The sequence below is a fragment of the Balaenoptera borealis genome (genome assembly GCF_965194805.1).
Source record: "Balaenoptera borealis genome assembly, chromosome: 16".
Taxonomy (NCBI): domain Eukaryota; kingdom Metazoa; phylum Chordata; class Mammalia; order Artiodactyla; family Balaenopteridae; genus Balaenoptera; species Balaenoptera borealis.
In genome coordinates this window covers 3,686,136-3,708,383 of record NC_138872.1, presented here as the reverse complement: position 1 = coordinate 3,708,383, position 22,248 = coordinate 3,686,136, and the positions used below count along the sequence as shown (strand labels likewise).

The window sequence follows — 22,248 nt, the reverse complement described above, 5'->3', positions numbered from 1 at the left end:
AATTGTTCATTTTACTTTATGCTAGCTTATTGTTAGTTTATAGGAATGCAGTGGATTTTCATATATTGTTTTTGTACCCTGCAACTTTACTGTAATCATTATTTTGAGTAGTTTTTTGGTGGAGTCTTTGGGATTTTCTATACATAAAAATTATGTTGTCTGCAGACAGTGACAATTTTACTTCTTCCTTTCCAATTTGGATGTCTTTCATTTCTTTTTCTTGCCTAATTTCTCTGGCTAGGACTTTCAATACGACATTGAACAAGAGTGGTGAGAGTGGACACCCTTGCCTTCTTCCTGATCTTAGAGCGATAACTTTCAGTTTTCCACTATTGAGTATAATGTTAGCTGTGGGTTTGTTTGTCATATGTGGCCTTTATTAGGTTGAGGCATATTCCTCATATACCCATTTTGTTGAGAGTTTTTCTCATAAATAGCTGTTGAATCTTGTCATATGCTTTTTCTGCATCTACTGAGATGATCATATGATTTTTATCCTTCATTTTGTTAGTGTGGTGTATCATATTGATTGATTTGTGGATGTTGAACCATCCTTGCATCCCTAGAGTAAACCCCACTTGATCATGGTGTATGATCCTTTTAAGGTAGCACACGTGTTCAGTTTGCTAATATTTTGTTGAGGATTTTTGCGTTTATGTTCATCAGAAATATTGGCCTGTAGTTTTCTTTTTTTGTGTTGTCTTTGTCTGGTTTTGGTATCAGGATGATGCTGACCTCTTAAAATGAGTTAGGAAGTGTTCCATTTTCTTCAACTTTCTGGATGAGTTTGAGAAGGATAGATATTAAATCTTTGAATGTTTGGTAAGATTCACCTGTGAAGCTGTCTGGCCCTGGACTTTTGTTTTTGGAGAAGTTTTTTTTTTAATTACTCTTTCAATCTTCTTACTAGTGATCAGCCTTTCCAGATTTTCTGTTTCTTCATGATTCAGCCTTGGAAGTTTGTATGATTCTAAGAATTTGTTCATTTCTTCTAGGTTGCCCAGTTTGTTGGGAGTACAGCTATTCTCTTATAATCCTTGTAATCCTTTGCATTTCTGTGACTTTCATTATTTCTCCTCTTTCATTTCTGAGTTTATTTATCAGAGTCTTCTTTTTTCTTAGTGATTCTTTCCAAAGGTTTGTCAAGTTATCTTTTCAAAGAGCCAACTCTTAGTTTCATTGATCTTTTCTATCGTCTTTTTAGTCTCTATTTTATTTTTTTAATTTCTGTTCTGATTTTTATTATTTCCTTCCTTCTAATGACTTTGGGCTTTGTTCTTCTTTTTCTAGTTCCTTTAGGTGTGCAAGATTAGATTGTTTATTTGAGATTTCCCATGTTTCTTGAGGTAGGCCTGTATTGCTATAAACTTCCTTCTTAGTACCACTTTTGCTGCATCCCATAGATTTCAGTATGCCATATTTTCATTTGTCTTTAGATAATTTTAATTTCTTTTTTGATTTTTTTTTGTTGACCCAATAGTTGTTCAGTAGCATGTTGTTCAGTCTCCACATATTTGTGATTTTTCCTGTTTTCTTCTTGTAGTTGAGTTTTAGTTTCATACCGTTGTGTTCGGAAGAGATGTTTGATATGGTTTCAGTCTTCTTAAATTTACTGAGCTTTGTTTTGTGTCCCAGTACATGGTCTATCCTTGAGAATGTTTCATCTGCACTTGAGAAGAATGTGTATTCTACTGCGTTTGGATGGAATGTTCTGTACAAGTTTATAAAATCCATCTGGTCTAATGTTTCATTTAAGGCCACTGTTTGCTTATTGACTTTCTGTCTGGATGATCTATCCATAGATGTAAGTATGGGGTTAACTATTATTGTGTTGTTGTTGTCAGTTTCTTCCTTTAGTCCTGTTAATAATTGCTTTATATATTTTGGTGCTACTGTGTTAGGTGCATGTATGTTAATAACTGTTATGTCTTCTTGATGAATTGTCCGCTTTATCATTATATAATGTCCATCTTTGTCTCTTGTTACCTTTTTTGGCTTGAAGTCTATTTTGTCTGATATAAGTATGGCTACATCCACTTTCTTTTCAGCTGCTATTTGCTTGTAGTATCATCTTCCATACCCTCTCTTTGAGCCTATGTTTGTCTTTAGAGCTGATGTGGGTCTCCTGGAAGCAGCATATAGTTGGGTCTTATTTTTTATCCAGCTAGCTGCTCTGTGCCTTTTGATTGGTGAGTTCAATCCTTTTATATTTAGGGTGATTATTGAGAGATGAGGACTTAGTACTGCCATTTTATCTTTTGTTTTCTGGTAGCTCTATATCGCCATTGTTTCTTTTTCCCTGTGTTTCTGTTATTTCAGCTTGGTGATGTTCTATGATATTTTTTCAGTTTCCTCTTTTTTTATGCTTTGTGTCTCTGCTCTAGATTTATGTTTTGTGCGTACCATGATGTTTGTATAAAGCATATCATAGATAAAATAGTCCTTTTTCCGCTGATAGCATCTTATCTTCATTTGCCTATATGGTTTCCATCCTTTTCCTCTTCCTGTTTTATGTTTTTATTGTCTCAAATTATCCTTCTTTATGTTGTGAGTTTCTTACCAAATTGAAGGTAGTATAGTTATTTTTACTGCTTTTTTCCTCTTTAACCTTTATACTATAATAAGTATTTAAAAACCTATTCTCATATATAGTTGCAATTTCTGATTCTGTCTGTTAGCACCTTACTCAAAGATTTGTGTACTTTTGCCTTTTTGTATCAGGTAGAAGAGTTCCTTTCAATATTTCTTGTAAGGCAGGCCTAGTGCAGGTCTAACTCCTTCAGCTTTTGTTTGTCTGGGAAAGCCTTTATTTCTCTTTCGTATCTGAATGATAACTTTGCTGGATAGAGTATTCTTGGGTGACAGTTCTTTCAGTATTTTGAGAATGTCATTCCACTGTCTGTTGGCCTATAGAGTTCCTGCTGGGAAATCTGCTAGTAGCTTAATGGGAGTTTCTTTGTAGGTTATCATTCTTTTTCCTTTGGCTACCTTTAAAATTCTTTCTTTGTTATTGACTTTTGACAGTTTTAATATAATGTGTCTTAGAGAAAGAAGGTCTTTTCTGAGGTAATTAGGTGTTCCTTTAGATTCATGGACTTGTATATCCAGTTCCTTCCCCAGGCTTGGGGTGTTCTCAGCTATTATTTTTTGAAAATAATATCTCTATTCCCCTCTCCTTCTTTTCTCCCTCTGGGATACCCACTATCCTAATGTTGTCCTTCCTAAAAGAGTCATTTTGTTTTCATAGAATTTCCTCATTTTTTAAGATATTAATTCTCTCTCTTCTTCTACCTGAATCATTTCTAGATTTCCATCTCCAAGTTCACTAATTCTCTCTTCCATGTGGTCTGCTCTATTTCCAGTGCTTTTCATTGTGTTCTCCATCTTGTTTATTGAATTCTTCAGCTCCATAATTTCCGTTTGGTTCTTTTTTAGAGTTTCAGTCTCTTTGGTAAAATATTCCTTCTGTTCTTTCATTTTATTCCTGAGCTCACTGAACTGCCTTTCTGAGCTTGCTTGTAGCTCATTGTGTTTTTTCATGACAGCTTTTTTGAGTTCTCTATCAGTGATATCGTAATATTCCATGACTTTAAGTTTGGTTTCTGGAGAATTGTCATTTTCTTTTTGTGGTACAATGTTACTGTGGTTCTTCCTGGTACTTGATGAGTTGTCCCTCTGCTGTTGCATTTGAACTAGTAAACACCTTTTTTCTTTAGGTAAAGCTTTTTTTTTTTTTTTCTATCTTAACTTGATTCTAACAATTCAACAGGTTAAAAATTAGAGGCCTTTCTTTTCTTTTCCAGTAGGTCGTGCTATAGCACAAGTTTTTGGTTTCTTTTACCTGAGATCACCTTTGAGAATCGGCACTTTCCACCCTCCACTGGGTGCCCTTGTTGTCCCTGCTTGTGTATCTGGGGTCATTGGTGCCTTGCTGCTGCTGGTCACCACCTGGGACACTGGGATGACGGGCACTTCCACTGTGTCTGGGGTCTCCTGAGTCACAGGCTCCACTGTGGTAGGGGAAGCCAGGGTCGTGAGTGCCTCTGTCGTGTCCTGGGTTTGGGGGTTTATGGGTATTGTTGCTGCAGGCAGGGAGGGGGGCCAGATTTATGGGCACCTCTGTGACTGGAGGGATGGATCACAGGCCCTGCCTCCACTGCCACGTGTTCCCCTGTGGCCGTGGACACCACTGTGGCCAGGAGGCTGGATTTGTGTGCACTGTCTCCTCTGATGCAACTGAGTTCTCTGGGGTTGTGGGCTTGGCTACTGGGGCTGGGGTTCCAGGGTCACAGGTACCACCTCTGCTGTCCCCCAGGTTCCGCTGCCTCTGTGTGATCCAGTCCACACACCTTCAGATGCACAGATGTACGGAATTCTCTGGTGTCCTGACATGGTGGGCAGAGGCAGCTTTGTTTAGCTGTGGTTGTAGATTGAAGAGGAGAGGCAAAGGGGCGTCTCATCCACCATGCTGCTGACGTCATTCCCCAGCCAGGTATTGAACCCAGGCCCTTGGCAGTGAAAGTGCAAAGTCCTAACCACTGGACAGCCAGGGAATTCCCTGCTGACGTCACGCTTGACTGAGTTTTTTAAGTCATAAATGGTTGTTGGACGCGTCAAATGCTTTTTCTGCATCAGTTGATATGATCATATGATTGTTCCTTTTTCGCCTGTTGATGTGATGGATTATGTTAATTGGCTTTCAAATGCTGTACCAGCCTTGCATACCTGGTATAAATCCCACTTGGTTGTGGTGTATGATTCTTTATACATTTTTGGATTCGATTTGCTAATCTTTTAAGGATTTTTGCATCTGTGTTCCTGAGAGATACTGATCTTTGTTCTTGTACTGTGTTTGTCTGGTTTTGGTGTTAGGGTAATCCTGGCCACGTAGAATGAGTGAGGAAGATTTCCTCTGCTTCTATCCTCTGAACGAGATTGTAGAGAACTGATATAATTTCTTCCTTAAAAGTTTGGTAGAATTCACCAGTCAACCCATCAGGGCCTGGTGCTTTCTGTTTTAGATGATTATTAATGATTGATTCAGGTTGTTTAGTAGAGGCTTGTTCAGATCATCTATCTCCTGTGTGAGTTTTGGCAGATTGTGTTTTTTCAAGGAATTCGTCCATTTCATCTAGGTTATCCAATTTGTGGGCACAGAGTTGTTCATAGTATTCCTTTAATATCATTTTAACATCCATATTACCTATACTAATGTTCCCTCTTTTATTTCTGATATTAGCAATTAGTGTCCTTTATCTTTTTCTCTTGGTCTGGCTAGATACTTATTGATTTTATTGATCTTTTCAAAGAACCAGCTTTTGGTTTTGTTGGTTTTTCTCTGTTGATGTCCTATTTTTAATTTCCCTGATTTCTGCTCTAGTTCTTGCCATGTCTTCTGCTTACTTTGGATTTAATGGGCATGTCTTACTTTTATCATTAGCAAATCAGTAAGGATAGGCGTTTTTGGAAAAGACCCCATTCCTGCTTTGGGGAGTTCTCAGTCTTACAAACACACAGGCAGGCAAGAGTAATGCAACTCAACAATGCCTGCAACAGAGGAGCCGACGCCTGGGCTAAGAACAGGTTAGGTGGTGGGCAGATGTCAGGAGGAGGACCAGAGGAGTTTTCAATAGGGTTTTGAAGAGTGAGTAAGAGTTTGCCAGGTGGATAAAGTCTCAGAGACATGGCAGAGGTGGGAGCACTTAAGAAACTAAAGCTGGCTTGGACCACCTGGGGCCCAGCATGTGTATGCAGGAAGGGGGCCAATTCTGACGGTCTTAGTTGGTGTGAGCATAGCATTGATGTGAGAATCTCATTCTCCATCACTTTTTTCAGTTTCCCAGGTAACCTGAGAAGGCTAAGAATCGCAGCCATGGTGTCAAGTGTCAATATTGCTAATGGCAAAAAATATCACTCCTGTTGGCAAATTGCATCTGTTTGGGGGCGAGTGTAAATAAGCGATAAACACCTGGGATTCTGAGTGCAGTGATTCTTTTTTTTTTTTTTTAATTTATTTATTATTTATTTATCATTTATTTTTGGCTGTGTTGGGTCTTCGTTTCTGTGCGAGGGCTTTCTCTAGTTGCGGCAAGCAGGGGCCACTCTTCATCACGATGCGTGGGCCTCTCACTATCGCGGCCTCTCTTGTTGCGGAGCACAGTCTCCAGATGCGCAGGCTCAGTAGTTGTGGCTCACGGGCCTAGTTGCTCTGCGGCATGTGGGATCTTCCCAGACCAGGGCTCGAAAGAGTGCAGTGATTCTTGAAGGGACCCCAGCAGCTCACCCCAGGCAATGGTCATAGGAGGGAGTGATCTCTGCACAGCTTCAGGGCAGCTCCCACACCTGCCTGATCCTTCCGTCCTAGCTGCATCACCTGTCGGGGACGGAGGTCCTGGGGAGCTGTGTGACCTGCTTTGAGGACTCGCCCAGTGGGACCCCGGGGGCTGTTCTGTGTCCTGAGCAGACAGGGTGGCATCTTGAACCTAAACAGAACCCCCAAGAGGGGTTCCACAGCTAGTGACACTCAGGGGCAGGGCTTTACGCTGAAAACCAGGGACCTAGCAAATCATTCTCAGTGGGGCTGTGACCAGATGAGCATTTAGAGCCAACAATCTAAGGAGAGGGTCACAAAGCTTTCTGTTGGTGCATCCCAGGAGCAAAAAAAAAGTATATGCTGGATATTTGTGCATTATTTATTTCATTATGTATTACATTTATTTTCATTTATTTATTTATAAACTGTATATATGAGCAGTACCATACTAATGTATTGCAAATGTTATAAAATGCACACAAAAGTAGTTATGAAGGAAAGATGACATGAAATAGCCATTGTGTTAATATTTTCATTTTCTACCACAGCCTGACCTACTGAATTCTGAAAGTGAGGCCCAGAGATTGGCATTTCGGCAAGTGCATAGATGGGGGGCAGTGATTCTGGTGCACCTGGTCCAAAGTTCATCCTTGATAGGTCCACCATCGTATAAAAGCTAGAATTGTCCACAAAGCTTTATACAAAAATCTGCTTTGTTGTTTATTCAACAAGTACTTCATGTCCCAGCTCTGGGTCCCCAAGGATTCTAAGGAAAAACTAGACCACCTGAGGAGTTCCTGGCTACATTAAAAGCTGCCGGTCAGCATCAAGGCAAGGAGGCAGAAGAGGGCCGTGTCTGGATGAGAAATCCTGACACATCGGGCTGCATGATGTGATGACACAGGAACACTGCTGTGGGGAGAGGTGAGGCCGGGCACTTAGTGGTGTTTCCTGAACTGAAAGAAAGGGTGGCCCTCTTTGCAGGCTCTGGCATCCTTTCGCCTGGACCCACTTGTGAAAAGTAAAAGCTAAAATGTGTAATGTTATTTGAATCCTATTTTAAATGTGGTGGAAGGTTATTGAAAGGCCCCTTGCGGTGAATCCTGTGATGTGAAGAGTCACTTGAGTCAGGTGAGGAGAGGGATCACCTGTCCTCACTGCAGGATGAGTGAACAGAACACCAGCGGTCACTGCCTGGGCTTGGCCTGGGGCTCTGGGGTTGACGTCACCTGGACACTGGCCATTCCCCTCATGCACACTAGGTGGCGCTGTAGAGAGCCACTGGGATGCAGGATGCTTGGAAGAGGGGCCTCTTTGGGACAAGCTGGTGGGCCGTTTGCGGGGGACCCTGTGAGGGTCTGGTGGTTCTCACTGAGCACCAAGCAGCAGATCTGTGTGAGGGACTCGTAGGCCCAGTGATAATCCGACACAGCAGAGCTGCTGTTTCTTTGCGCTATTGCTTCAACCTGGGTACTTTCCTGAGAGCTTCTCTCCCGTTCTATCACCTAATCCCCTGACGGGACGCGTACTATCTATCACTCTCCCTTTTTCACAGTTGAGGAAACCAAGGCAAAGGTGGCGGGGGGACACGTGCCCGTTTTGAACGCAGGTCTCTCTAGCTCTGTAGCCGTGAGGGATCACCCATCAGCAAACTCTCCAGGGCACCTCACTGTCCCTAAAAGTTTGTCCACTCGGGCCCAGCATTCACGGCCTTGGGGCTCTCAGTTCTCCTGGAGCCTCAGTTTCCCCTCAAACAGGACATCTCAATTCCCTTGGAGAATTACTTTAAGAACCTGAAGTCTTAATTCTGTGAGACTGTCCCGCAGGCCCTTCTGGAGAGGGCAGTAAGGGCTGCCCCTGGCTGCCCACTCCTTTCTGTCCTAATGGGGAGCAGGGCGACCTGCTCTGGCCCAGGAGGCCACCCTCGGGGCAGAAGCCTTCCAGGGCCTGAGGGAGCCGCCAGGAGGATGACGCAGGATGAAGTGGGCAATGTGCTTAGCACCACCCAGCAGCGGGCAGGTGTTGATGGAGGTCCCTCTGTGCAGGGGACAGGACGTGGACATCTTTGGGGCCGTTATCCTGCTGACCACAGTGGCACAGAAACCCCTGCACAGGAGGAGCTGAGCAGAGAGAAGGGTCCCCGGCCTCCTCACCAGTGGTCCCCTGGGAGCTCAGATATGCAGAGTCTTGGGCTCCACCCTGACCCTCTGAATCAGGGTCTGCATTGTATGGGACCCTAGATGCTCCAAGTCACAGAGGAAGGGTAGCAGCCCTGGTCGGAAAGCCATCCTTTCTTTTGACTGCGGCAGCTGGGTGACCACAGAGATCTCCTGTTCTGTGCGAGGGGGCAGGTTTCAGGGGGACTTGCTTTGTCCTTGTCTCAGATTCTTAGTTCCCTTGGCTCAGGCACTGTGGCCCATTTCTGTGTCATTCTCAACACAGCGCCCGGCACGTAGTAGGTCCTCAGTGACGACTGAGGTGATGAACCTTGGAAGAAACACAGGAGATGTGACCTGGGCTGGGTTCCATTGCTCCATTTCACAGATGACAAGACTGAGGCCCAGGAGATTAATCGGCTGGTTTGGGCTCCGTGGGTAGTTGTTATGAGATGGGTCTGGGCTGGAGCTCAGGGCCCAGACTCCACCCCCTGTCCCTTGCACACAGCTCTGGACACAGCAGGGCACCCTCTCTTTCCTCTTGTGACAGGCAGTGATGCTTTTTCCAGGCTCCAAACTCCAGAGAACTCTGGGGCTGTGGAATTATAGTGATGCACAGAATTATCCACTGAAATTGCAGTACTAGCTCACATTTGAAATTCACGTTGAACTTCACTCTTATCCTTGGAAGACAGGGTTACACACAGAGTGAGCCCTGCACCTGATAGTCCAGCTTTCTGCCTGGAGCATCTTCCTGGGCGGGGGGTGGTGCAGGGAGGTGGCCTCCAAGCAGAGTGGTGATCACGCCAAGATGGGGAGACCTAGATGCGGTTCTGTGTCGCTGAAGCAGCTGGAGTTTGTAGGACAGGGTCCTGGAAAAGGGGGGTCTGTGAAGGGGGCCCCAGAAGTTCACGTGGAGATTCAGCTGGCCGAGGGCAGACAGAATTCCACAGGACTTAGCAGAGATCACCTGTAGGAGCAAAGGAGGAACGTGGTGCTGGAGGCCAGGGATGCTGGGATGCAGCCCAGACCGCGGAGAGACCTCGGAGAGCACCATGGACCGTCTTTCAAAACCCCAGGAAGGCCAAGCCTCCGGAGTAAGGAGCATGCCGTGGGGTAGACGACCGTGTTCAAAACTAAAATAGACCTGCCATCGTGGTGAACACGTTCAGGGTCTTAAAGAACAGGATGAATGAACAGATGGAGAATCTTTGCAGAGAACCAGAAACTATAAAAGAGAACCAAATGCAGATTCTAGAATTGAAGAGTATGAAGTCTGAAACGAAAAATCCACAGCAGGTTAAAGACGGCCCCACGGCATCCCTGCTCGTGCCGAGGCGGGCGCGAGGACTCCTCACACGGGGCTCCTGCAGCCGGGGGGGGACATCCCTGCCCTGCTCCTCTCTCGGGGCACCCATGCCTTCCGCCTCCTCCCACTCAAATGCCAAAGCCTCACGCAGCCGAGCCCCCTGCATTCCACGGTTGCCAGTCTGGGCATGCAGTTTGGGGGGAAAACGGCGGGAGTATACGCATCCTTGTAGCTAAGACTTTGCGCATCTCTGTAACGATGTCCTTAGGATAGATTCCAAAGTGTGACTAATTGAGAAGAAGATCTCGTGCTGAGTTTATTTTTAACTCCTCAGCCTTCTGTTCTTCTTTATACCCGACCCCATTTACAGTTCCTCTCAAGACTGTGGTTCTGGAAGCAGTAGCAAGGCAACGATCCAGGGTGGAGGGGGAAAGGAGCGTCTGTCTAAACCTAAAATACGTGGCAGCTTTGCTTCAGGTATGCTCCCCTTCCCAGGGATCGAGCTGATGGGAATATTCATCCACGTGCAGGGAAATGCAGGAATGAGGGCAGTCCCTGAAGCTTTGGCGAAAAGAGCAAGAATAAGCACTAACCTAGATGTCCATTCACAGGGAGCTGGATCAACAAGCGATGGGATTACGTGGCATCCACACTCGGGGATCATTTGCAGCCGTAAAAGAGAAAGAGCTGGATCAGTCCGTCTTTCTTTAGAAGCAGCTGTGTGAGCAAGCCAGCTTTTTGCTGTACTGTGCATGGTGTGATCCCACTTCTGTGAAACGGAAGAGTTAAGTGGGAGTGTCAGTGGTTAATGGTAGAGAAATAGTTCTGGAAGCAAGTGCCAGAAAACATCCGTAGTGGTTTCTTCTGGAGGCGAGATGCGAGCGGGGAAAGGGGATCCTTTCCTCTTAACACTGCTGTTGTGCTTCGGTTGTTTGCAGTGAGTGTGCATTGTTCTTGTAGCTGAGTGAGCGATCACGCTTCTCTGAGCCAGAAGGCACACAGCCTGAGCTCTGCTCCCAGCTGTGACCTGGGACAGCTCCCACCTCCGTGAACTTAACCTTACCTGTCCTTAACTCACCATTGAGGTGAGTGGGCGGAGCCCTCTGGGCCGGCCTGCTCTGATAAGAGTCAGCAAGCACCCCGTAAATGGAAGGGTGACCTAATATATTTTTTCTTTTTCAAAGCTTGTTAATTTGGCAAATGATATTCATTGTTTCTCAAATGATACACCACCTTGCCTCCCAGTTGGTCATGATGTGTTACCGTTTTTATAAATTGTTAGATTTGATTTGCTACCAGTTTGTTTAGGATTTTTATATCCATGCTCATGAGGGCTATTAATCTTTAGTATCCTTTTCTGCAGGTATCTTTTCTGGGTTTGATGTCACAAATTCTGGATTCATAGCATGAGTTTTAACGTCTACCCTTCTTTTCAATGTTCTGAAATAATTTGTATGGAATTGGAATTATTTACTTCTTACTTGTTTCATAGTGTCCATTAATGCATCTATCAGGGCCTGCAGGGCTTTTTTTTTTTAAATGGGGGAAGGTTTTTAAGTAGAAAGTGTATTTCTTTAATAAATATAGGTCTATTCTGGTTATATATTTCTTCCTAAGTGAGTCTTGGTAGTTTGTGTTGAAGCAGATGGTTATTGCACCTCTAATTCCTGACACTGGTAATGTGTGTGTGTGTCCCTCTTCTTCTCACTCTCATCTCTCCACTTCCCCTGATAAGTCTGCCTAGAGTTTTATCAGTTTTATTGCTCTTCTCAACGTGTTAGCTTTATTGTTTTTCTATTTTCTATTTTATCAGTTTCTACTTCGATCTTTATTATTTCTTCTCTTCTACTTCCTTGGTTTTAATTTGCTCTTTTTCTAGTTTCTTAAGATGGAATATGAGGTCACTGATTTGAGACTTTTCCTCTTTTCTAATTTAGGCATTTAATGCTGTAAATTTCCCACATGCTGTGTTTATTTTTACTTCAAAATACTTCCTAATTTCCCTTTTGATTTCTTCTTGGGACTGTAGGTTATTCAGAATTTTAAAATTTAGTTTCCAAAGACTTGGGTATATTTCTAGAGATCTTTTGGTTATTGATTTCCAGTTTAATGCCACTCTGGCCAAAGAATATACTTTGTATGACTTGAGTACTCTTTAGTTTACTGAGACTTGCTCTATGGCCCAGAGTATTGTCTGTCTTGGTAAGTATTGCACGTGCTCTTGGAAAGAATGTGTATTCTTCTGTTGTGGGTTAGAGTGTTTTCATAAATGTTAATCAGATCAGATTTCTTGATAGTGTTGGTCAAATCCTCCGTATCCTTCCACATTTTTTTAAAATTTATTAATTATTTATTTATTTACTTTGGCTGCGCTGGGTCTTGGTTGTGGCACGTGGGATCTTTGTTGCAGCACACGGGATCTTTAGTTGCAGCATGCAGGCTTCTTAGTTGTAGCCTGCAGACTCTTAGTTGTGGCATGCATGTGGGATCTAGTTCCCCGACCGGGGATTGAACCCGGGCTCCCTGCATTGGGAGCATGGAGTCTTACCCACTGGACCACCAGGGATGTGTCCCTCCTTACACATTTTCTGTCTACTTGTTCTATCAGTTACTTAGATAGAGGTCTGAAATCTCCAACTATAACTGTAGATTTATCTACTTCTCTCAGTTCTATTAGTTTTTGCTTCATATATTTGACCCTCTTAATAGGGCCATCAATATCTAGAACTGTCCCATCTTCCTAATGAAGTTGTCCCTCTATCGTTTGGAATGATCCTCTTTATCCCTGAGTAACTCCTTTGCTCTGGAATCTCCCTTGTCTGAGGTTAATAGACCACTTCAACTTTCTCTTGATTAATCTTAGAATGGTACCTCGTTTTCCCTTTGTACGTTTCATCTATAATATTTGCATCTTTTTATTTAAAGTGCATGTTTTGTAGGCATTGTGTAGTTTGCTCTTGCTTTTTTGTCCATCCTAAGAATGTTTGCCTCTAGTTAAGGTGTTGAGACTGTTTACACTTCACGTGATCATTGATTTTGTTGAGTTTACGTCCACTGTCTGGTTCTGCAGATCTCCAGCTTCTGTCTGTGTTGCTCTCCCTCCCATTTCCACCCTGCAGACTGTCACTGCCTTGGTCTCTAGGCTTCATCTTTTCAACTCAGGGAGTTTTCCAAGCTCTTCCGGGTGCCTCTCCCCGGTCCATGGCCTAGAAAGTCTCCAGAGGCAGTAAGCTGGGTCATCATAGGGCTCACTTTATTTGGTTCCCATCTCAGGGGTCACTCACTGTCCTTTCCCGTGTCATCAAAACCATTGTTTCATATATTTTGATTTTTGTTTGTTTTATTTGTGGGTGGGAAATTCAGTGTGTGTTACTCCATCCTGGTCAGAAGTAGAAGTTAAAGTCACCACTCTTACTTTGGAGCCCGAGACAAGTTTTCATGCACATCCCTTCTGTGGAACAAGCTGGGTTCTGATACGACAGGTCCTCAGGAGGGAATCCTTCTTACAGGTTCCAGCCCAGATGCTCCTTCCTTCAGAAACCCTTCCTTGATCTTGACCTCAAGCCCCCTTCCTCATGTGGCCTTGTGCTGTGTAATTCAGCAGACATTTCCGGAGTTTGTGCAGGGAAAGAAATGAACAAGGCAGAGTCCTCTCCATGGATGAGCTCACCAGATTTGTTTTTCTCCATTGAGTGAAAATGTTTCAAGCTCAGATAATGACTGTGGTTAGGGAAAGCCACACAAACAGATAATTAGAATACGTTGTGAGGATGTGCAAATAGAAACACACATCATGTGTTTCAGGTCATTACAGGTGCTTGTTTTCACGTCTCCCTCCCTCACCTGAGTGAGCTCAGTGGGGCGTGCACCACGTGGTCCTCATTTCTGCTCTTGGGGGCCAGGCGTACGACAGGTGCACTAGAGATGGTGCCTTGCTGAACCTAACAGATCTGTGAAGGTCACGGCTAAGAGTGTGGATGCTGAGCTCAGGCCTGGGTATGAATCTCGGTTCTGTCGCTTAACCTATCAGCACTTCAGCAAGAAAACAGGAGCTCAGTTGTGGACGTGCTAAGTTTGAGATGCCTGATTGGGACCTGGATAGAGACATCATGAAGGAAGCCGAAGATGCAGCATGGATTCAGGAGAGAGGATGTAGCTGGAGAGGGAGATTCTGAGCATTGGCAGCTGGTCATTAGTGTCGTGGGACTCAGGAGGTTGTGTAGGAAGCAAGCGTGGAGGAGGGGTTTGAGGGTTGAGTCCTGGGCTCACCCACGTCTAGAGGGGAGATGATGCAGAACCAGCAAAGGAGACAGAGGCATGGCTATGGCAGTGGGAGGATGCCGGCCAGTGGTGCGTAGGGAGGGAGAAGGGAGGCTTCACAAGGAAGAGAGTGGTCCAAGCCCTGAGACCCCCCACGAGCATCCTTTCTCCACTGGGTGGCTAACGGGCGCTGATGAGACGGGGCTGAGGGTATGTCTTGAGTCCCACACACGCTGGCAGGTCGGCCTGCGTGGAGCTCGGGAGGCTGCCCCCCGCCCGGTGAGGTGGAGCCCAGAGCTCTGGGGTCAGCAGCTCTCTGGGCCATGCTGGGTCCTGGGAGAAGAGCCAGCATTGCCCACCTGCTTCCTGAGCCCTGTCTGTCAGCTGTGTGTGGGAGAAGCTCTGAACATTGGCTGGAGTTGAGCTGGATCTGGTAACATTAAGGTTTTACTTTTTTTTTTTTTTTTTAACATCTTTATTAGAGTATAATTGCTTTACAATGGTGTGTTAGTTTCTGCTTTATAACAAAGTGAATCAGTTATACATATACATATATCCCCATATCTCCTCCCTCTTGCATCTCCCTCCCTCCCACCCTCCCTATCCCAGCCCTCTAGGTGGTCACAAACCACCGAGCTGATCTCCCTGTGCTATGCAGCTGCTTCCCACTAGCTATCTATTTTACGTTTGGTAGTGTATATATGTCCATGCCACTCTCTTACTTTGTCCCAGCTTACCCTTCCCCCTCCCCGTATCCTCAAGTCCATTCTCTAGTAGGTTTGCATCTTTATTCCTGTCTTGCCCCTAGGTTCTTCTGACCATTTGTTTTTCTCTTTTTTTTTTTTTTAGATTCCATATATATGTGTTAACATACTGTATTTGTTTTCCTCTTTCTGACTTCACTCTGTATGACAGTCTCTAGGTCCATCCACCTCACTACAAATAACTCAGTTTCGTTCCTTTTGATGGCTGAGTAGTATTCCATTGTATATATGTGCCACATCTTCTTTATCCATTCATCTGTCGATGGACACTTAGGTTGTTTCCATGTCCTGGTTATTGTAAATAGAGGTGCAATGAACATTTTGGTACACGACTCTTTTTGAATTATGGTTTTCTCAGGGTATATGCCCAGTAGTGGGATTGCTGGGTCGTGTGGTAGCTCTATTTTTAGTTTGTTAAGGAGCCTCCATACTTTTCTCCATAGTGGCTGTATCAATTTACATTCACACCAACAGTGCAAGAGGGTTCCCTTTTCTCCACACCTTCTCCAGCATTTACTGTTTGTAGATTTTTTGATGATGGCCATTCTGACCAGTGTGAGATGATATCTCATTGTATTTTTGATTTGCATTTCTCTAATGATTAATGATGTTGAGCATTCTTTCATGTGTTTGTTGGCAATCTGTATATCTTCTTTGGAGAAATGTCTATTTAGGTCTTCTGCCCATTTTTGGATGGGGTTGTTTGTTTATTTGATATTGAGCTGCATGAGTTGCTTGTATGTTTTGGAGATTAATCCTTTGTCAGTTGCTTCATTTGCAAATATTTTCTCCCATTTTGAGGGTTGTCTTTTGGTCTTGTTTATGGTTTCCTTTGCTGTGCAAAAGCTTTTAAGTTTCATTAGGTCCCATTTGTTTATTTTCGTTTTTATTTCCATTTCTCTAGGAGGTGGGTCAAAAAGGATCTTGCTGTGATTTATGTCATAGAGTGTTCTGCCTATGTTTTCCTCTAAGAGTTTGATGGTGTCTGGCCTTACATTTAGGTCTTTAATCCATTTTGAGTTTATTTTTGTGTATGGTGTTAGGGAGTGTTCTAATTTCATTCTTTTACATGTAGCTGTCCAGTTTTCCCAGCACCACTTATTGAAGAGGCTGTCTTTTCTCCACTGTATATTCTTGCCTCCTTTATCAAAGATAAGGTGACCATATGTTTGTGGGGTTTTTTTAAAATTATTTATTTATTTAATTTATTTAATTTATTTATTTTTGGCTGTGTTGGGTCTTCGTTTCTGTGCGAGGGCTTTCTCTAGTTGCGGCAAGCGGGGACCACTCTTCATCGCGGTGCGCGGGCCTCTCACTATCGCGGCTTCTCTTGTTGCGGAGCACAGGCTCCAGACGCGCAGGCTCAGTAGTTGTGGCTCACGGGCCCAGTTGCTCCGCAGCATGTGGGATCTTCCCAGACCAGGGCTCGAACCTGTGTCCCCTGCATTGTCAGGCAGATTCTCAACCACTGCGCCACCAGGGAAGCCCTGTTCGTGGGTTTATCTCTGGGCTTTCTATCCTGTTCCATTGATCTATATTTCTGTTTCTGTGCCAGTACCATACTGACTTGATTACTGTAGCTTTGTAGTATAGTATGAAGTCAGGGAACCTGATTCCTCCAGCTCCATTTTTCTTTCTCAAGATTGCTTTGGCTATTCAGGGTTTTTTGTGTTTCCATACAAATTGTGAAATTTTTTGTTCTAGTTCTGTGAAAAATGCCAGTGGTAGTTTGATAGGGATTGCATTGAATCTGTAGATTGCTTTGGGTAGTAGAGTCATTTTCACAATGTTGATTCTTCCAATCCAAGAACATGGTATATCTCTCCATCTATTTGTATCATCTTTAATTTCTTTCATCAGCATCTTATAATTTTCTGCATACAGGTCTTTTGTCTCCTTAGGTAGGTTTATTCCTAGATATTTTATTCTTTTTGTTGCAGTGGTAAATGGGAGTGTTTTCTTAAGATTTTTCATCATTAGTGTATAGGAATGCAAGAGATTTCTGTGCATTAATTTTGTATCCTGCTACTTTACCAAATTCATTGATTAGCTCTAGTAGTTTTCTGGTAGCATCTTTAGAATTCTCTATGTATAGTATCATGTCATCTGCAAACAGTGACAGCTTTACTTCTTCTTTTCCGATTTGGATTCCTTTTATTTCTTTTTCTTCTCTGATTGCTGTGCCTAAAACTTCCAAAACTCTGTTGAATAATAGTGGTGAGAGTGGGCCACCTTGTCTTGTTCCTGATCTTAGTGGGAATGGTTTCAGTTTTTCACCATTGAGGGCGATGTTGGCTGTGGGTTTGTCATATACGGCCTTTATTATGTTGAGGAAAGTTCCCTCTATGCCTACTTTCTGGAGGGTTTTTATCATAAATGGGTGTTGAATTTTGTCAAGAGCTTTCTCTGCATCTATTGAGATGATCATATGGTTTTTCTCCTTCAGTTTGTTAATATGGTGTATCACGTTGTTTGATTTGCAAATATTGACGAATCCTTGCATTCCTGGGATAAACCCCACTTGATCATAGTGTATGATCCTTTTAATGTGCTGTTGGATTCTGTTTGCTAGTATTTTGTTGAGGATTTTTGCATCTGTGTTCGTCAGTGATATTGGCCTGTAGTTTTCTTTCTTTGTGACATCTTTGTCTGGTTTTGGTATCAGAGTGATGGTGGCCTCATAGAATGAGTTTGGGAATGTTCCTCCTGCTATATTTTGGAAGAGTTTGAGAACGATAGGTGTTAGCTCTTCTCTAAATGTTTGATAGAATTTGCCTGTGAAGCCATCTGGTCCTGGGCTTTTGTTTGTTGGAAGATTTTTAATCACAGTTTCAATTTCAATGCTTGTGATTGATCTGTTCATATTTTCTATTTCTTCCTGGTTCAGTCTCAGAAGGTTGTGCTTTTCTAAGAATTTGTCCATTTCTTCCAGGTTGTCCATTTTATTGGCATATAGTTGCTTGCAGTAATCTCTCATGATCCTTTGTATTTCTGCAGTGTCAGTTGTTACATCTCCTTTTTCATTTCTAGTTCTATTGATTTGAGTCTTCTCCCTTTTTTTCTTGACAAGACTGGCTAATAGTTTATCAATTTTGTTTATCTTCTCAAAGAACCAGCTTTTAGTTTTATTGATCTTTGCTATCGTTTCCTTCATTTCTTTTTCATTTATTTCTGATCTGACCTTTATGATTTCTTTCCTTCTGCTAACTTTGGGGTTTTTTAATTCTTCTTTCTCTAATTGATTTAGGTGTAAGGTTAGGTTGTTTATTTGAGATGTTTCTTGTTTCTTAAGGTAGGATTGTATTGCTATAAACTTCCCTCTTAGAACTGCTTTTGCTGCATCCCATAGGTTTTGGGTCATCGTGTTTTCATTGTCATTTGTTTCTAGGTATTTTTTGATTTCCTCTTTTATTTCTTCAGTGGTCTCTTGGTTATTAAGTAGTGTGTTGTTTAGCCTCTATGTGTTTATATTTCTTACAGATTTTTTCTTGTAATCGATGTCTAGTCTCATAACGTTGTGGTCAGAAAAGATACTTGATATGATTTCAATTTTCTTAAATTTACCGAGGCTTGATTTGTGACCCAAGATATGATCTATCCTGGAGAATGTTCCATGAGCACTTGAGAAGAATGTGTATTCTGTTGTTTTTGGATGGAATGTCCTATAAATATCAATTAAGTCCATCTTGTTTAATGTATCATTTAAAGTTTGTGTTTCCTTATTTATTTTCATTTTGGATGATCTGTCCATTGGTGAAAGTGGGGTGTTAAAGTCCCCTACTATGATTGTGTTACTGTCGATTTCCCCTTTTATGGCTGGTAGTATTTGCCTTATGTATTGAGGTGCTCCTATGTTGGGTGCATAAATATTTACAATTGTTATATCTTCTTCTTGGATTGATGCCTTGATCATTATGTAGTGTCCTTCTTTGTGTCTTGTAATAGTCTTTGTTTTAAAGTCTGTTTTGTCTGATATGAGAATTGCTACTCCATCTTTCTTTTGACTTCCATTTGCATGGAATATCTTTTTCCATCCCCTCACTTTCAGTCTGTATGTGTCCCTAGGTCTGAAGTGGGTCTCTTGTAGACAGCATATATACGGGTCTTGTTTTTGTATCTATTCAGCCAGTCTATGTCTTTTGTTTGGAGCATTTAATCCATTTACATTTAAGGTAATTATTGATATGTATGTTCCTATTACCATTTTCTGAATTGTTTTGGGTTTATTATTGTAGGTCTTTTCCTTCTTTTATGTTTCCTGCCTAGAGAAGTTCCTTTAGCATTTGTGGTAAAGCTGGTTTGGTGGTGCTGAATTCTCTTAGCTTTTGCTTGTCTGTAAATGTTTTAATTTCTCTGTCAAATCTGAATGAGATCCTTGCTGGGTAGAGTAATCTTGGTTGTAGGTTTTTCTCCTTCATCACCTTAAATATGTCCTGCCACTCCCTTCTGGCTTGCAGAGTTTCTGCTGAAAGATTACCTGTTAACCTTATGGGGATTCCCTTATGTGTTATTTGTTGTTTTTCCCTTGCTGCTTTTAATATTTGTTCTTTGTATTTAATTTTTGATAGTTTGATTAATATGTGTCTTGGCGTGTTTCTCCTTGGATTTATCCTGTATGGGACTCTCTGTGCTTCCTGGACTTGATTAACTATTCCCTTTCCCATATTAGGGAAGTTTTCAACTATAATCTCTTCAAATATTTTCTCAGTCCCTTTCTTTTTCTCTTCTAAGGTTTTACTTTTAATTGACTTACTATTTTTGGCCTATGCATTGATTTTTATTGGCTTTGGCCAATCAAGAACTCCATAGAGTATTGAGGAAGACTGGTCTAAAGATAAATGAAAGCCTTGCGCTTGGAAAGACAGTATTGTTTTTGACAAGCACGCCCCTGGGGAGAAGATAGTTTTGTATTGGGCCAGCTCTAAGTCAGATCCAATGCAGACAGCCTTGCAGTGGGGACTTCAGGGAACCAGCAACAGGTCAAATGATGACAGCTCTTTGGGAATGAAGCCTGTTCCCCTCCCTCCAGTGGCTGCCGGGCCCCTGGTTTTCAGCAGAAAACAGACTGCTTCAAGGCTGCTGCCAAGCTGGAGAAAGGGCCAGGGGAGAAAGGGACAGAGTAAAACATTCTTCCTGAGATTCCTCCAGTTTTCCTTGAATAAAGATTCCCTGTGTTGCTGCAACCCTTTGGTTAATTTACAGAGTTCTGAAAAAGTTGACTCTGATGATTTTGCAGTTTTCTTGTTGCTTTTATAGAGAGAATTTTCTACCATCTTCGCTGCTGTCACTCCACAAAGGTCTTTCTTTTTAAACAATTATTTTGATATAAGAAAGCTATGTTGATGATTAAAAATAAAATACAGAAAACCAAAATTAATAAGTAAAATCCATTCCTGGCATCTCTACGCTGATTTATAAGATTATAAATACTTACAAAATTAGATGCCAACACATACACAGATATATTTATATATAAAACGTACATACTTTCCTACAAGTTGCTTTTCTTAGCAACATATCATGTCTGTCATTTTGTCCCTCAGTAATGTATATACCACTGTTTTTAGGTTCATGATAGGTTCACGATATTCAGATGATACAGATGCGCCATAATTTAACACATGCTGTCTTGTCGTATTTCGGCTGTGTTTAATTTCTTTCTTTCGTAAATGAGGCTGCGTGAACACCCTCTTATGTGTGTTTTGTGTGCTTGTCCCATTTGTTTTGGGAGCAGACTCTTAGAAGTGGGATTTCTGGCCCCAAAGGTAGGATCACAAGTGTGTTTGGGGGCCTTTGGGGGAGAGGGTGGCTTGTTCCCATCATCAGGACAGGAAGGTCTCCTGGCCTCTGTTTCTCAGTGTCACATCCTGTTCTGGATCCCCTGCTCGTTTAGATTAATTCCATCAGTTGTGTAGAAGTGCCACTCAACTTCATGAAAAGCCCTCACTTTAAGCTATTTGTCTGGAAGTTTCACTTTTTGACTTTTAAGTAGCCAAACCTGTTAAGCTCCTGATAGCTTGGGGAAGACCGTCAGCCCAGACGTTTTCATCGTGGCCCTACTGGGTGCCATGTTGTGCTCTTAGGGCCTGGATGAATAAGCAGAGGAGAATTACTTGCTCTTAGCACAGAGATTTCCTGTGGAGTGAATTCTCATTACAACTAGAAATCTCTGATGAAAGGATCCTTCTCTCAGTTAAGAACAAATATGCTTAAAGTTTGTAATGACAAGTATGCTGAGACAGTTGCAGTAGGCTTAAAGACATTCTTTATCAAAAGCTAAAAAGATGAACCCACATTCAGTGTAGTTTCATGGTTAGCATATTACAGTTGTCTAAAAATGGCAATCCTTCTCGCCACCTATCAGACCTTTGACATTCACGAAGTATTTGTTCTGAGACCTTTGAGACTCCCTCAGTTCATAAATGCCAGTTTAGCTTTCAATTTCCCCTAGACCATGCAGTAAAGATCAACAGAAAAATGCATGTGACTGCCTTACGCTTTCATGATTCTATAAATACAGGACTCTAGCCATGTATAAAGCTATTAAAACAAAATCGGGCTGGAGTCCTGGCTGAAATGGCTTTGGGCGTCATTATTTTTCTCTTTGTCTCTAATAAGACACACAGCAAACAAGTTCATATTAGAAACTCAAGCCTCAGTCAAGTCCAATTTTTTATATCTTACTTTATCCCAGACTTCTGTTAAACTATCACCTTACTAGACTTATTTCTTGCTTTGTATTCCTGTACCCCACAGTAGGAATGGGCTTTCTTTGGGGAGCCATTATACTTAAGAAATAAAGTTTACCTGTGGGGTTGACCTCATCGGATGATGGTCTGAGCCCCCGGGATTTAAACCCATGCCCTAGTAAAAGCGCAAAACCACATGCCGCAAAACTGCAGTCTACGTTCTGCTCCGGAGTTCCCTGCCCGTTATCGGCACGTGCGCTTGCCGGGGGGCAGGTAAGGACTCTGTTCTTCATGCAGCCCCATGCCGTTTCCTTTTCTGCCCGTGAATGCAGCCAGCCCCCTTTTCTGCTCTTCAGTACGTTTAAACGTCGTTCCTTAAGACCTTACGTGCACACCGATGTCACTCTGCTGCTTCTGGACGCGCGTAGAACTAAACGTCAATGTCAATGTGAACCAGGCTCACTCAGCCGTGTTCCTTGATAACCTGCTGCGTCAACACTGTTCCAGGACCCAGGAGAACAGACTGTTGTCGAACTTAAAAGCTAGTGGAGGAGATGGAGGATAAACTAGTGAACAAGAAAGAGACCAGGTAGGGGAGGAGTTCATCGGGTGGGTGATGGTGATGGGAGGACCCATCGGGCCTCTTTGAGGGCAGGGCTCAAGGCCAGCGGCGTGGTTCAGGAGGTGGCCGGCCCTGGAGGGTCCAGGTGGAGCAGGGGGGTCGGCATGGGAAAGACATGGTGCAGAGACCCTGAGT

General features: G+C 42.8%; 1 protein-coding gene across 10 annotated transcripts in view; it reads left to right on the top strand.

Moving 5' to 3' along the window:
- Positions 1 to 22,248, top strand: part of PHACTR3 (phosphatase and actin regulator 3) — a 414,253-nt gene that overhangs the window by 348,837 nt on the left and 43,168 nt on the right. The gene's annotated exons all lie outside the window — the stretch shown is intronic.